The sequence below is a fragment of the Canis lupus genome, chromosome X, assembly GCF_048164855.1.
Source record: "Canis lupus baileyi chromosome X, mCanLup2.hap1, whole genome shotgun sequence".
NCBI lineage: Eukaryota > Metazoa > Chordata > Mammalia > Carnivora > Canidae > Canis > Canis lupus.
Window position 1 is genome coordinate 24,718,989 of NC_132876.1, and position 15,868 is coordinate 24,734,856.

At 34.5% G+C, this 15,868-nt stretch overlaps 1 long non-coding RNA gene across 1 annotated transcript in view; it reads left to right on the top strand.

Moving 5' to 3' along the window:
• The first annotated feature begins 830 nt into the window (after positions 1–830).
• The window catches only part of LOC140628782 (uncharacterized), a 212,188-nt gene continuing 197,150 nt past the window's right edge, over positions 831–15,868 (top strand). Inside the window, exon 1 of the long non-coding RNA XR_012026748.1 lies at positions 831–998. This is a non-coding gene — a long non-coding RNA (uncharacterized lncRNA). The remainder of the gene's footprint in view (positions 999–15,868) is intronic.

A 15,868-nucleotide genomic window follows, 5' to 3' on the forward strand; every position in this document is an offset into this window, starting at 1 on the left:
AATATAAATAATGGTACTATAAACATAAGGGTACAGATATCTTTTCAACATACTAATTTCATTTCCTTCAGTATATACCCAGAAGTATAATTTCTGGATCATATGGCAGTTCTATTTTTCAAAATTTTTTGAAAAAACTCCATACTGCTTTCTACAGTGGTTATACCAATGTACCTTCATACAAACAGTGCACAAGAGGTTCCCTTTTCTCCAGTTCTTTGCCAGTATTTTTTAATCTCCTGTTTTTTTTATAATAAACATTTTAACAACCACTAGATCATAGATCATTGTGATTTTTATTGCATTTCCCTAATAATTAGTAATTTGGGCCACTTTTATCCTGTATTTGTTTGACATTTAAATATATTCCTTGAAAAAGTATCAATTCAGGTCCTTTACCCATTTTTAATTATTATTATTATTTTGCTACTGATCAGTATGAGTTATTTATGTATTTTGTGTATTAAGAACTTATTAGATATATGATTTGCAAATATTATTCTTCCATTCCACACATTGCCTTTTCATTTTATTGATTTTTTTTGCTGTGCAGAAATATTTTAGTTTGATGTGATTCCACTTGCTTATTTTTACTTTTGTCGCCTTTACCTTTATTTTTTGTCTTGTCATATATAAAATATCATTATTACCAAGACTCATGTAAAGGAGCTTACCATCTATGTTTTCTTCTTGGAATCTTATGGTTTCAGATCTTACATTCAAGTTGTCAATCCATTTTGAGTTAATTTTTGTGAGTATTGTAAGATAGAAGTGTGGTTCTTTTTTTTTTTAATTCTTTATTTTATTTTATTTATTTATGATAGGCACACAGTGAGAGAGAGAGAGAGGCAGAGACATAGGCAGAGGGAGAAGCAGGCTCCATGCACCGGGAGCCCGACGTGGGATTCGATCCCGGGTTTCCAGGATCCCGCCCTGGGCCAAAGGCAGGCGCTAAACCGCTGCGCCACCCAGGGATCCCAAGTGTGGTTCTTTTACAGGTAAATATCTAATTCCTTTAGCACCATTTATTGAAGAATCTGTTATTTTCTTTGACAAGTATTCTCAGCAATCTTTTTAAATATTAGTTGACCGTATATGCATGGATTTATTTCTGAGCTTTCTATTCTGTTCCATTGGTCCATGTGTTTGTTTTTATGCTAGTATCATACTGCTTTGATTACTATAGCTTTATAACATAGTTTAAAATTAGGAAGTCTGATGTCTCACTGTTTCATTTTGAATTGTTTCAACTGATATCTCTTAAAGTTTCCTAATTTTTGTTTCATTTGTAATGTGTAACCTGCATAATCTATTTATTTTTTTCATTTCTTACATTGTACTCGTCATCTTTTGAAGTTTTGTCTAGGTGATTCTATAAATTTCATGTATCTACTTAACAAACTCAATCTTTTCCCTTACTTGAACATATGGAATATAGTCACACTAATCATTTTAGTATATTTGTATATTAATTCTACCATTTCCATTCTTCCTGAGATTGTTTCTATTAAGTTATTTTTCTCTTTTTGGTATAATATCATCATGTTTGTATTTATGCAATGTAACTTTTTACTGAATGTCTGACAGTCTGATTTTGTTTTGCTGTTGAGTACTAGATACCATGGTATTCCTGTAAATATTGCTTAGGTTTTTTTGGCATAATTATTTTACTTGGAAATAGTTTATCATTTGGGGATTTGACTTATGTTTAATAGATAAGACCAAAGTAGCCTTTACTCTAAGAATAATTTTGCCTCCCTACTGAAACAATAACCTCTTGAGTATTCTTTCTAATGCCTCATATATTATGAGGTTTCCAACTCTGGCTTGTGGAAACAAGAATTATTCCTGAAGCAGACTTTATACTACTGTTTCCCCAATTCTTTTTCGATGCTTATTTCTTGGGGCTTATGTAGTTTTCTTGCATGCGTGTACTAAACAGTATTCAGCAGAAAGAGTTGAGGGGATTATTTCCTTATCTTGGGATCTGTCTGTGCACCCTCTGTTAATTCTGTCTTATGAACTTTAGCTGTGTTAAACTTCTAGACCTGCAATTCTATCTCCTCAAATCCAAGAGATCTCAGGCTCTGTTTTCCTGATCCCTGCAATGAAACCTATCAACTCTTTCTAGGAAGTAAGTTGGTGCAATTGCAGGGCTCACCTTAACGGCTTCTTTTTTTCTCTAGAAATTTTCTTCCTGTACTACTTGATGATCTGAAAAACACTGTTTCATATATTTTGTCTGAATTTTTAATTGTTCTAGGTGTGAAGGCATATACAGTTCCTATTACTCAATCTTGATCAGAAATGAAAATTCGGGTATTTATTTTGGCTGGTAGGCAGAATATTGGCCTACAAAAGATGCTGTTGTCATAATCCCCAGGATTTATGAATTTGTTAGGTTACATAATAAAGGGCAGCTAAGATTGCAGATAGAATTAAAGTTGCTAATTATTTGACCTTAAAATAGGATTATCTAAGATTATCTGATCAGTCCCAAACCACAAGAGTCCCTAAAAGTATAAGAGGGGGATAGAAGAGTTGCTCAGAGTTATTTGATGTGATTTGATTATTCCTGGCTTTGAGAATAGAGGAAAACAGCCATGAAACAATGAATTCAAGAAGCCTCTCACAGATGGAAAGGGGAACTATGTAGATTTGCCCTCGGGCCTCCAGAAAGTAATGCAGCTTGATAAACTTTGATTTTAGCCCAGTGAGACATATACCAGAATTTTGAGGCACAGAACTGTATGATAATACATTTGCATTGTTTTAATCCACCAAGTTTGTGGTAATTTGTTTAAGAGACAATAGAAAATTAATACACATAGGTGGAAAATAAGAAACGAAAGTGTCATAGATCAGAGTTAGAGTTGAGTAATATGCAAAGGTGAAGTGTATCAGGATATTATCAACTAGACTAGGATGCAAGAAGTCAGAATCCAAGCAAGCAGTGTGCACAAGAGTATCATCAGCGAGAACAGAAATTTAATGTAATTTAATATTTTTCCAATTGTATTTTTTGTCAAGTGAAGAAACTGGATGAAAATTATGGTCATTTCAGAAGGGTAAAAAGGAGAGGTATTTAGATGGATTAGAAATAAACATGATAAAGCCTGACAGTCCTTATGCAATGCCTTTAAGTATGTGTAGAAGATACTTTAAAGGAGGTATTTTTTTTTAAAGGAGGTATTAAAAATGCACCAATAGGAGGGAGTAGTTAAGATGGCAGAGTAGTAAGAATACTTTGTTTTCCTCATCCCTTGACACAGCTAGATAATTATCAAATTATTCTGAACACCCAAGAAATTAATCTGAGGACTGAGAGAACACAATGCACAACTAGAGGGAGAAAAGAGGCCACATGATGGAAGGTAGGAGGTGCAGAGAGACAATTTGGGACAGAAAATAATCATGGATTATGTGGAATGGAGGGAGGGAGCTCTGATTATGGAGTCATGGAGAAAGGAGGGAGAGAATAAGCAGCATATAGAGGATTGCACAAGAAAAAAAAAACACTTCCCCAAAAAACATTGACTGGGAAAACAAGAGGAGATCATTATTGCAAATTTTTACAAGTAGTAGAACTGAAGGCCTGAATTTTTTGAACTCTGTGCCATCACTAGGGTCAAGCTATTGGGCATAGCACTGCTCCTGTGGAGAAGGAGGGCAGAGGCCAAAAGTAGAGAGCATGCTCTGAGGATCCCCTGGATCATGCTGGGAGAGACAGTTTCCCTTATTGGAGAGCAGTGCTGCCTTTCAGGGGACAAAAGAGCAGGCAGGTGCCATTGAGTTGCACTGTTTATTAGCATAGGAGCAGAGATGCCTGCTCAAGGCAGCTAATCTGAATACTAGCTTTTTGCTGCACTTCACCATAAAATCTAAGCCCCTGTGTGGTCTTGTGACTGCTTTTCTAGGACAAATTAGTACCAGTCACAGTTGAGTGAGACCCTCATCCAGAAGATCAGTGTGGGTTCATTCCTGGCTGGGTCCCTAAAATGTGGAGTTTCAAAACCTAGCTGCATGTCTAAATTAAACAAAGGAGTACTGTACCACCATTAGGCAGATGGCTTATCTACAGTCAAGGTAAAGGCAGGGATCTGACAGAAGACTTGGAAACAAGAGAGGAGATTATTGGCTTTTCTGGGAGGGCCTCGTGAACACTGGAAGGCAAGAGAGTAGTCCTATCCCAATTTTACCCTTGCCCATCAACACAGCTGGACTTCAGTGAGCAACATCACACTGGAAGCTTGAGATGCTTACACCAAGTTTCTCCCCTGTGCACATTGTAGGTGCCTTTTTACTAGAGCATGTGTGATTAAAAGCCAGAGCAGAAGCAGGATCCACCTCCAGAAGACCAGCATAAACCTCCTAAATGCACCATGTCTCCTGATCATAAAGTGCTACAGAGCTTCAGCTCTAATAGAAATAAGGCCAGGCACAGGCTTTTCTAATACGCAAATGACAGAATCTTAAACAAAGCATCAAGACAGAGGAATTCATCCAAAAAGAAAGAAAAAGAAGCCAAAGCCAAAGAGCTAATTAAAATAGATATAAACAATATGCCTAAATCAGAATTCAAAACAACAATCATAAGGATACTAGCTGGGATTGAGAAAAACATAGAAGAAATCACAGAGACCCTTACTGCATATATAAAATAATTAAACTAGTCAGGTCAAAAAAATTTTTTTTTTAAATTGCTGCAACCAAGATGCAAAACTGACTGGTATAATAACCACAAAGATGGAAATAACAGAGGAATAAATAAGTGATACTGAAGATTAAATTATGGAAAAGGATGAAGAGGAAAATAAGAATGAAAAAACTTGGATCATGAATGTAGATTTGGCAGCTCTGCAATTCCATAGAGTGTAACAACATTCATATCACAGGAGTCCTAGAAGAAGAGAGGTAAAAAAGGGCAGAAGGTTTACCTGAGCAAATCATAGAAGAAAACTTCCCTAAGATGTAGAAGAAAAAGACATCCAAATACAGGAGGAATAGAAAACACCCATCAAATCAAGGAAAGCACACCAACCCCAAGACATATTGTAGTAAAATTTGAAAAAATAGAGCGGTAAGAAAAGAATCATGAAGGCAGCAAGGGAAAAGAAATGCCTAACCTAAAAGGGAAGACAAATTAGGTTAGCAGCAGATCTCTCTACAGAAACTTGGCAGGCCAGAAGTGAGTGGCATGATATATTCAATATGCTAAATGGGAAGAATCTGCAGCCAAGTGTACTCTATCCAGCAAGGATGTCATTCAGAATAGAAGAGATAGTTTCCTATACAAACAAAACAAAAACTAAAGTAGTTCATGACCACTAAACTACCCATGCAAGAAATATTAAAGGGAACTCTTAGAGTGAGAAAGTAAGACTGAAAGCAACAAAGACTAAAAGGGAAAAGAAAATTTCCAGGAACACTGACTTTATAGGTAATAAATGGCACAAAAATTCCTATCCATCAATAATCACTCTGAATGTAAATGGACTAAATATAATCAAAAGACATAGGGTATCAGAATGGATAGAAAATCAAGACTTATCTATATGTTGGTTACATGAGACTCATTTTAGACCTAAAGACACCTGCATCTTGAAAGTGAGAGGATAGAGAACCATATATCACAGTAAAGGACATCAAAAGAAAAGCCGAGTAGCCTTACTTATATCACACAAACTAGGTTTATACAAAGACTGTAACAAGAGATGGAGAAAGACACTACATCATAATAAAGGGGAGTATTGAACAAGAAGATATAATGATTATAAACCTTTATGCCTCCAACATGAGAGCACCCAAATATATAAATCAGGTAATAAGAAACATAAAGAAACTTATTGATAATACAATAATACTACAGGATTTTAACACCCCACTCACAGCAAGGGACAGATAATCTAAATAGAAATTCAACAAAGAAACAATGGTTTTGAATAACACACTGGGACACACGAACTTAACAGATATATTCAGAACATTTCATACAGGGATGTCTGGATGGCTCAGTTTGTTAAGCATCTGCCTTTGGCTTGAGTCATGAGTTTAGGGTCCTGGGATAAAGCCCTGTGTTGGGTTACCTGTTCAGCAGGGGTCTGCTTATCCCTCTCCCTCTGCCTCTCCACTTGGCTCATGATCAGTTCTCTCTCTCTCTCTCTCTCTCTCTTTCTCAAATAAATAAATAAAATCTTTTAAAAAAGGATATTTTATCCTAAAGCAGAAGAATACACATTCTATTCAAGTACATGTGGAATTTTCTCCAGAATAGATCACATACTGGGTCACAAACCAGCCTCAACAAGTACAAAGTACAAAAAGATTGAAATCATACCATACATACTTTCAGTTCCCAATGGTAAGAAACTTGAAGTCAGGTTTAAGAAAAACTTTAGAAATACCACAAATACATGTAAGTTAAAGTACATCTTACTAAAGAATGAATGAGTTAAAGAAAAAGTTTTAAAAAACCATACATAGAAGTAAATGAAAGTGAAAATGTCCAGAACATTTGAGATGCATTACAGGTTGTCTTATGATGGAAGTATATAGCAATTAAGGCTTACCTCAAGAAACATGAAAGTCTCAAATACACAACCTAATCTTACAACTAAGGAGTTAGAAAAATAAGAGCAAATGAAGCCTAAAACCAGCATAAAAAGTGAAATAATAAGAAATAGAGCAGAAATAAAGAATATAGGAGCAAAGAAACAAAACAATAGAAGAGATCAATGAAACTAGGAGCTGATTCTTTGAAAGAATTAATAAAATTCATAAACCTCTACCAGATTTGTTAGAAAAGAGAAAGGGCACAAATAAAAACAAATAAAACAGGACAGATCACAACCAACACCAAAGAAATATAAACAATTATATGAGAATATTATGAAAAATTATATGCTAAATAACTGGGCTACCTGAAAGAAATAGAAAAATTCCTAGACACATACAAACAACCTAAAATGAAACAGAAAGAAATAAAAAAATTGAAACAGTAAGTAGCAAAAAACTTAAATCAGTAATCAAAAACCTCTCAACAAACAAAAGTCAAAGGCCAGATTGCTTTTCAGAGGATTTCTACCAGACATTTATTTTTTTTAAGATTTTATTTTTTTATTCATGAGACACACCCACACCCACACACACACACACACACACACACACAGACCGAGGCATAGGCAGAGGGAGAAGCAGACTCCCTACAAGGAGCCTAATGTGGGACTTGACTCTAGGACCCTGAGATCACAATCTGAGCTGAAGGCCAATGCTCAATCACTGAGCCACACAGGTATATCTCTACCAGACAGTTAAAGAAGAGTTAAAACCTATTTTGAAGCTGTTCCAAAAAATAGCAAAAGAAGGAAAAACTTTCAAACTCATTCTACACAGCCAGCATCACCTTGATTCCAAAAACAAAGAAAGGCCTCACTAAAAAGGAAAAATACAGGCCAATATCCTTGATGAACAAGAGTGCAAAATTCTTAACAAGATACAGCAAATCCAACCCAATGGTACATTAAAGACTTACTCACCATGATCAAGTGGGATTTATTCCTGGGCTGGTCCAATATGTGTTAATCAGTCAACATGATATACCACATTAATTAAAGTAAGCATAAGAACCATATGATCATCTCAATAGATCCAGAAAAATAATTTGATGAAACATAGCATCCATTCCTGATACAAACCCTCCACAAGGTGGGAATGAAGGAAACAAACCTCAGCATCATAAAGGTCATATATGAAATACAGCTAATATCATCCTCTATAGGGAAAACAGAGCTTTTCCTCTAAAGTCAGAAACAAGACAGGAATGTTCATACTCACCATTGTTATTTATCATGGTACTCAGCAATAAGATAGCAAAAAAGAAATAACTTCAAACCAGTAAGGAAGAATTCAAATTTTTACTATTTGCAGACAATATGATACTATTATACTCAATGTAGATAAACTGAAAGACTCCACCTAAAAATTGCTAGAAGATACATGAATTCAGAAAAGTCACAAGATACAAAATCAATGTATGGAAATCTGTTGCTTTTCTATACACCAATAATGGATCAGCAGAGAAATAAATCAAGGAATCAAACCAATTTAAATTGCACCAAACAGCACAAGATACCTAAGGATAAGCCTAACCAAAGAAGTAAAAGATCTCTACTCTGAACACTATAGAACAATTATGAAAGAACTCAAAGATGGCACAAATAAATGGCAAAACAATCCATGATCATGTATTTGAAGACCAAACATTGTTAAAATGTCTATACTACCCAGAGCCATCTGCACATGTAAAGCGATTGCTGTCAAAATATCAATAGCTTTTTTTCAGTGAGAACAAACAATTCCAAAATTTGTATGGAACCACAAGAGATCCAAATAGTGAAAGCAGTCTTTTTTCTTTTTTAAATATTTTATTTATTTATTTATTTATGAGAGACACAGAGAGAGAGAGAGGCAGAGACACAGACAAAGGGAGAAGCAGACTCCATGCAGGGAGCCTGATGTGGGACTCTGGGATCACGCCCTGGGCTAAAAACGGTGCTAAACCGCTGAGCCATCCGGGTTGCTAAAAGCAGTCTTGAAAAATAAAAACAAACCTGAAAGCATCAAACTTTGGGACCTTAAGCTGTATTACAAATCTGTAGTTATCAAGACAGCATGGTATTGGCACACACACAAAAAAACATATAGGTCAATGGAACAGAATAGAAAACCCAGAAATGGGCACAAAGCTATAGATCAACTAATCTTTGACAAAGCAAGAAAGAATATCCAATGGAAGAAAAGACAGTTACTTCCACAAATGGTGTTGGAAAAACAGGACAGAAACATACAGAATGAAACTGAATCACTTCCTTACACCATAAACAAAAAATAAATTCAAGATGGATGAATGACATAAATGTGAGACAGAAAGCCATAAAAATCCTAAAGGAGAACACAGGCAGAAACCTCTTTGACATAAGCTATAGCAACTTCTTAGTAAACACGTCTACAGATAAAAGAGAAACAAAAGCAAAAATGAACTATTGGGACATCATCAAGAAAAAATTTTCTTGAGTGAAGGCAACAATCAACAAAAGTAAAAGCCTACAGAATGGAAAAAAATTGCAATGAGATAGCTGATAAAAGACTAGTATCCACTGTCTATAAAGAATTTCTCAAACTGAATAACCAAAATCCAAATAATCCAGTTAAGAAATTGGCAGAAGAAAAAAAAAAAAAAAGAAATTGGCAGAAGACATGAATAGGCATTTTTCCAAAAAAGACATCCAGATGGCTAGCAGACACATGAAAAGATGCTCATTACTCATCATCAGGGAAATACAAAATCAAAACCACAATGAGATATCACCTCTCATCTGTCAGGTGGCTAAAAATAACACAGGAAACAACAGATGTTGTTGAGGATGCAGAGAAAGTGGCAAAACATTATACAGGTGTTGGGAATGCAAACTGATGCAACCACTCTGAAGAATGGTATGGAGGTTCCTCAAAAAGTTAAAAATAGGTAGCACATAATAGTACATAAGGTAATTACCTTATGATCCGGCAATTGCACTCCTCGGTATTTACACAAGAGATAGAAAAATACTGATTCAAAGGAGCGCATGCACCCTGATGATTATAGACCCATTATCAACAATAGCAAAATTATGCAAAGAGCCCAAATGTCCCTCGATTGATGAATAGATAAAGAAGAAGTAGTATAACACATCACAATGGAATATTACTCAGCCATCAAAAAGAATGAAATCTCACCCTTTGGAATGATGTGGATAGAGGTAGAGTGTATTATGCTAAGCAAAGTAAGTGAATCAGAGAAAGGAAAATGTCATATGATTTCATTCATATTTGGAATTTAAGAAACAAAACATATGAACATAATGGAAGGGAAATAGAAGGGAGCAAATCACAAAGACTCTTTACTATAGAGAACAAAATGATGGTTGATGGCAGGGAGGTGGGCAGAGGAATGGGCTAAATGGGTGATGGGTATTATAGAAGACACTTGTATTGAGAATTTGGTGTTACATGTAAGTGATCAATCACTAAATCCTACTCTTGACACCAATATTACACCATGTGTTAATTAATTAGTGTTTAAATAAAATTTGAAAATAAATTTTAGGGCAGCCTGGGTGGCTCAGTGATTTAGTGCTGCTTTTAGCCTTGGGCGTGATCCTGGAGACTCAGGATAGAGTCCCACGTCAGGCTCCCTTCATGGAGCCTGCTTCTCCCTCTCCCTCTGCCTCTGTTTCTGCCTCTCTCTCTTTCTCTCTGTCTCTCATGTATAAATAAATAAAATCTTTAAAAAAATAAAATAAATTAAAAAATAAAAATGCACCAATATCCACATTATGTCATAATCTAAAAGCTGTTAAATTTTTGTAGCTATAATTTAAAATTTTGTCTTACTCTAAGTCATCATATAGAATTATCAGAATGACAATAATATTTTATAAATTTGAGAAAGGAAATAGACACATTTATATTACTATTATTTTTTAAATTATTTATAGCTTTATAATTTGCTAATAAATATAGGTCCTCATGGGTTAAATGTACTATTCAGTTGATATCAACATAGGCACAATTTTTCATTAATGGGTGTTAATCTTGTGGTTTCTAGAAGGTTCCTAAGAGATTGCCAAGGTAAATTATGACATGTGTCTCAGAAAAAAGAAAATTTTTTTCTAAGAATCAGCATCCAGGTCTAATAGTTATTCACAATAAAAAGTAATCTTCAGCGGCATGGGAGTAATGATTTTAATTATTGACTATATTTACTGTTTCTATTTCTAGTTGAACATTTAAGAAACTCCTATTTGGCCCTCGTTTATTGTAAGAATGCAAATGTGTCTCCATCTCAATGAATAGGATTGTAATTATTAAAATGTAAGCCATTATATTATTAAACAGCAGTGTCCAGGCTAATGGAAAATTAAACAGCCAATTAACCATTATACCACAAAACAATACTGTGACAAGGAAAAGAAAATACCACAATAATATTAAAATATTTTTTTTCTATCAGAGAACAACAGGGAATTGATTTTGCCTGACTATGCCAGTGTGTGGTTAATATGTAACTATGGAGATACAGTAAGAAGCTAGTGATGAGAACAAAGTGGGGAAGATTTTACATAGTATGAATATTCATTTCACAGTACTTTGAGTAGATTTTCCAACAAAATTTGCATATTTAAAAAATAGTGTCAAATCAATTGCAGTCAAGGTACCTTAATATTTAATTGAATCATCCATTGAATAATTGAAATTACCCTCAATATAGTAATAGATGTTTTTCTAGCTCTACATAATACTGCCAGTGTTACTGAACACAGGACCATCCAAAGTAGCTTATTCCATTCCTAAATAGCTCTAATTGACAGATATTTCTTCTTCTTTTTAAAATATTCCTTAAAAAATGTGAATTCAGCAAATGTGTATCTAACAAATGCAGTATATTTAGATAAAATATAATCAAGATTCTAAACTGTGTTGTGTATAAATAAAAATTAATGATAAAACTGTAGGACTTTACATACAATCTAATAATTCACTTATAGTCAACTAGTTTATGAAAAGACATTTTTGGTTTTTAACATACTAAGTCTTCTTTTCATCCTAGTGTTAATTCAAATTATAACAGAAAACCTTCAATATTCTTCTTACGATCTGCTATATATTATTTATTGTTTTTGTTTTACCCCTTAATTTTTAAATTAGATAGAACTTTGTGTAGTATCCAAGATCTATAAAGAACTTATTAAACTCAACAGCAAAGAAAAAAACAATCCAATCATGAAATGGGCAAAAGAAATGAAGAGAAATTTCACAGAGGAATACACATGGCCAACAAGCATATGAGAAAATGCTCCGCATCACTTGCCATCGGGGAAATACAAATCAGAACCACAATGAGATACCCCCTCACACCAGTGAGAATGGGGAAAATTAACAAGACAGGAAACAACAAATGTTGGAGAGGATATGGAGAAAGGGGAACCCTCTTACACTGTTGGTGGGAATGTGAACTGGTGCAGCCACTCTGGAAAACTGTGTGGAGGTTCCTCAAACAGTTAAAAATAGACCTGCCCTATGACCCAGCAATTGCATTGCTGGGGATTTACCACAAAGATCCAGATGCAATGAAAAGCCAAGACACCTGCCCCCCAATGTTTCTAGCAGCAATGTCCACAATAGCCAAACTGTGGAAGGAAGCTCAGTGTCCATCAAAAGATGAATGGATAAAGAAGATGTGGTCTATGTATACAATGGAATATTACTCAGCCATTAGAAAGCCACCATTTGCTTCAACATGGATAGAACTGGAGGGTATTATGCTGAGTGAAGTAAGTCAATTGGAGAAAGACAAATATTATATGGTCTCATTCATTTGGAGAATATAAAAAATAGTGAAAAGAAAAAAATAGTGAAAAGGATTATAGGGAAAAGGAGAGAAAATGAAGGGGAAATATCAATGAGGGTGACAGAACATGAAGGACACCTAACTCTGAGAAATGAACAATTGGTGGTGGAAAAGGAGGTGGGAGGGGGGGTGGGGTGACTGGGTGACAGACACTGAGGGGGGCACTTGACAGGATGAGCACTGGGTGGTATGCTATCTGTTGGCATATGGAACTCCAATAAAAATACATACAAAAATTAAAATAAATTAGAAATAATAAGTAATAAGTAAATAAATCAATAAAAATATAACTTTGTGATTCATGAATTGCATGAATCACCAAGTTCTCATTATATCAAGAGCCCTCCTTAATGCCCGTCATCCAATTATCCCATCCCTACACCCACTCCCCCTCCAGCAGGATTCTGGTTTGCCTCCTTCCCTGTTTTAATCTTATTTAATTTTTCCTTTCCCTTCACTATGCTCATCTGTTTTGTTTCTTAAATTCTACATATGAGTAAAATCATATGGTATTTATCTTTCTCTAATTTCATTTAGCTCTATACCTTCTGGTTGCATCCACATTGTTGCAAATGGCAAGATTTCTTTTCTTTTTGAGTAATATTCATATATATATATATATATATATGAATGAAATTGAGGAAGGCACAAAAAATGGGAAAACATATCATGCTCATGGATTGGAAGAACAGATATTGTGAAAATGTCTATGCAACCCAGAGAAATCTACATATTCAGTGCAATCATTATCCAAATACCATCAGTATTATTCACCGAGCTGGAACAATCTTAAAATTGGTACAGAACCAGAAAAGACCCCTTAATAACCACAGGAATGTTGGAAAAGAAAACCAAGCCTGCATCCATCACAGTTTCAGACTTCAAGCTATTTTTCAAATATGTAATCATCAAGACAGTATGGTCCTGGCACAGAAACAGACATAGATCAATAGAATAGAATAGAGAACCCAGAAATAGACCCTCAATTCTATGGTCAACTCATCTTTGACAAAGCAGAAAAGAATAACCAATGGGGAAAAAAGGCAGTGTCTTCAACAAATGGTGCTGGGAAAATTGGACAACTACATGCAGAATAATGAAACGGATCCAAATTATCACACCATATACAAAAATAAACTCAAAATGGATCAAAGACCTAAATGTGAGACAGGAATCCATCAGAATCCTAGAGGACAACACAGGAAACAACCTCTTTGACCTTGGCTGCAGCAATTTCTTGCAATACATCTCCAGATGGAAGGGAAAGAAAAACAAAAAATAACTTTTGAGACTTCATCAGAATAAAAAGCTTATCCAGAGAAATGAAAACAGTCAACAAAAGTAAAAGGCAACCTGCAAAACGAAGAAGATATTTGCAAATGTCTTATCAGATAAAGGACTAGTATCTAAATCTATAAAAGTTTTATCAAAATCGACAACTAAAAAACAAAAAAGTCCAGTCAAGAAATGGGCGGAGGACATGGACAGTCATTTCTCCAAAGACATACAAAAAGCCAACAGACATATGAAAAAATACTCATCACTAGGTATTAGGGAAATACAAATCAAAACCATAATGAAATATCACCTTATACTAGTCAGAATGCCTAAAATGAACAACTCAGGAAACTAGATGTTGGTGAGTTTGTAGACAAAGGGATCACTCTTACATTTTTCTTGAGAAAATAAACTGGTGCAATCACTCTGGAAAACTGTATGGAGGTTCCTCAAAAATTTAAAAATAGAACTACCCAGCACTTAGCAATTGCACTACTAGATTTTTATCCAAAAGATACAAATGGTGATTTGAAGGGGAACATGCACCCTAATGTTTATAGCAGCAATGTCCATGATACCCAAAACAAGGAAAGAGGCCAGATGTCCCTCAATAGATGAGTGGATAAAGAATTTCAATTTCATTCATAAGTGTTCTATACTTTTCATGGTACAAATCTTTTACCTCTTTGGTTAGATTTATTCCCAAGTATCTTGTGCTTTTTGGTCCAATTATAAGTTGTATCAATTCCTTGATTTCTCTTCTTTCTGCCTCACTTTTAGTGTATAAAAATGCAACTGACTTCTGTGCATTAATTTTGTATCCTGCAACTTTGTTGAATTCCTGTGTCACTTCTACAATTTTTTTTGTGGATGCCTTCATGTTTTCTATATAGAGTATCATGTCATCTGGAAAGAGTGAAGGGTTTACTTCTTTGCTTATTTTGATTCCTTGTATCTCTGTTTTTCCCCATTGAGGATGATATTAGCTGTGGGTTCTTAGTATATGGCTTTTATGATATTATGGTATTTTCCTTGTATCCCCACACTGCAGAGAGTTTTTAGCAGGAAAGGATATTGTATTTTGTCAAATATTTTTTCTGCATCTATTGAAAGGATCATACGTTTCTCATCCTTTCTTTTATTAATGTGACATATTACACTGATTGATCTGAAAATGTTGAACCACCCTTGCATCCCAGAAATAAATCCCACTTGGTCCTGGTGATAATCCTTTTGTTTACTATTGGATGCTATTAGCAAAAATCTTGGTGAGAATTTTTCCTTTCAATTCTTCAGGAATATTAGTCTGTAATTCCCCTTTTAAGTAGGATCTTTGTCTGGTTTTGGGATCAAGGTAATTTTAGCCTCATAGAATGAGTTAGGAAGTTTTCTTTACATTTTAATTTTTTGGAAGAGTTTCAAAAGAACAATAATTCTTCATTAAATCTTTGGTAGAATTTCCCTGGGAATCCATCCAACCCTGGACTCTTCTTTGTTATGTTATTTCTAATTACTGCTTCAATTTCCTTGCTGCTTATGAACCTTTTCAGGTTTTGTATTTTTTCTATATCAGTTTTGATAATTTATAAATCTCTAGGAATATATCCATTTTTCCAGATTTCATAATTTGTGGCCATATAATTGCTTATTATATTCTCTTATAATTGTGTTTCTTCTCTGTTGTGATTTCTCCTCTTTCATTCATAATTTTATTTATTTACATCCTTTCTCTTTTCTTTTTGATAAGTCTGTCTAGAGGTTTATTGATATTATTAATTCTTACAAAGTACCATCTCCAATGTTCATTGATCTGTTCTACCTTTTTAAAATTTCTATATCATATATCTGCTTAATTTTTATTATTTATTTTCTCCTACTGGATTTAGGTACTATTTGCTGTTATTTTTTCCAGGTCCTTTAGGTGTAAGTATAGGTTGTGTATTTCTTATTTCTTGTGAAAGGCCTGTGTTGATATGGGCTTCCCTCATACAACAGCCGTTGGTGCATCCCCAAAGTTCTGAAATGTCATGTTTTCATTTTCATTTGCTTTCATGTATTTTTTAAATTCTTCTTTAATTGTGGTTGGCCATTCATTCTTTAGTAGGATGCTATTTAACTTCCATGTATTTATGTTCATTCCAT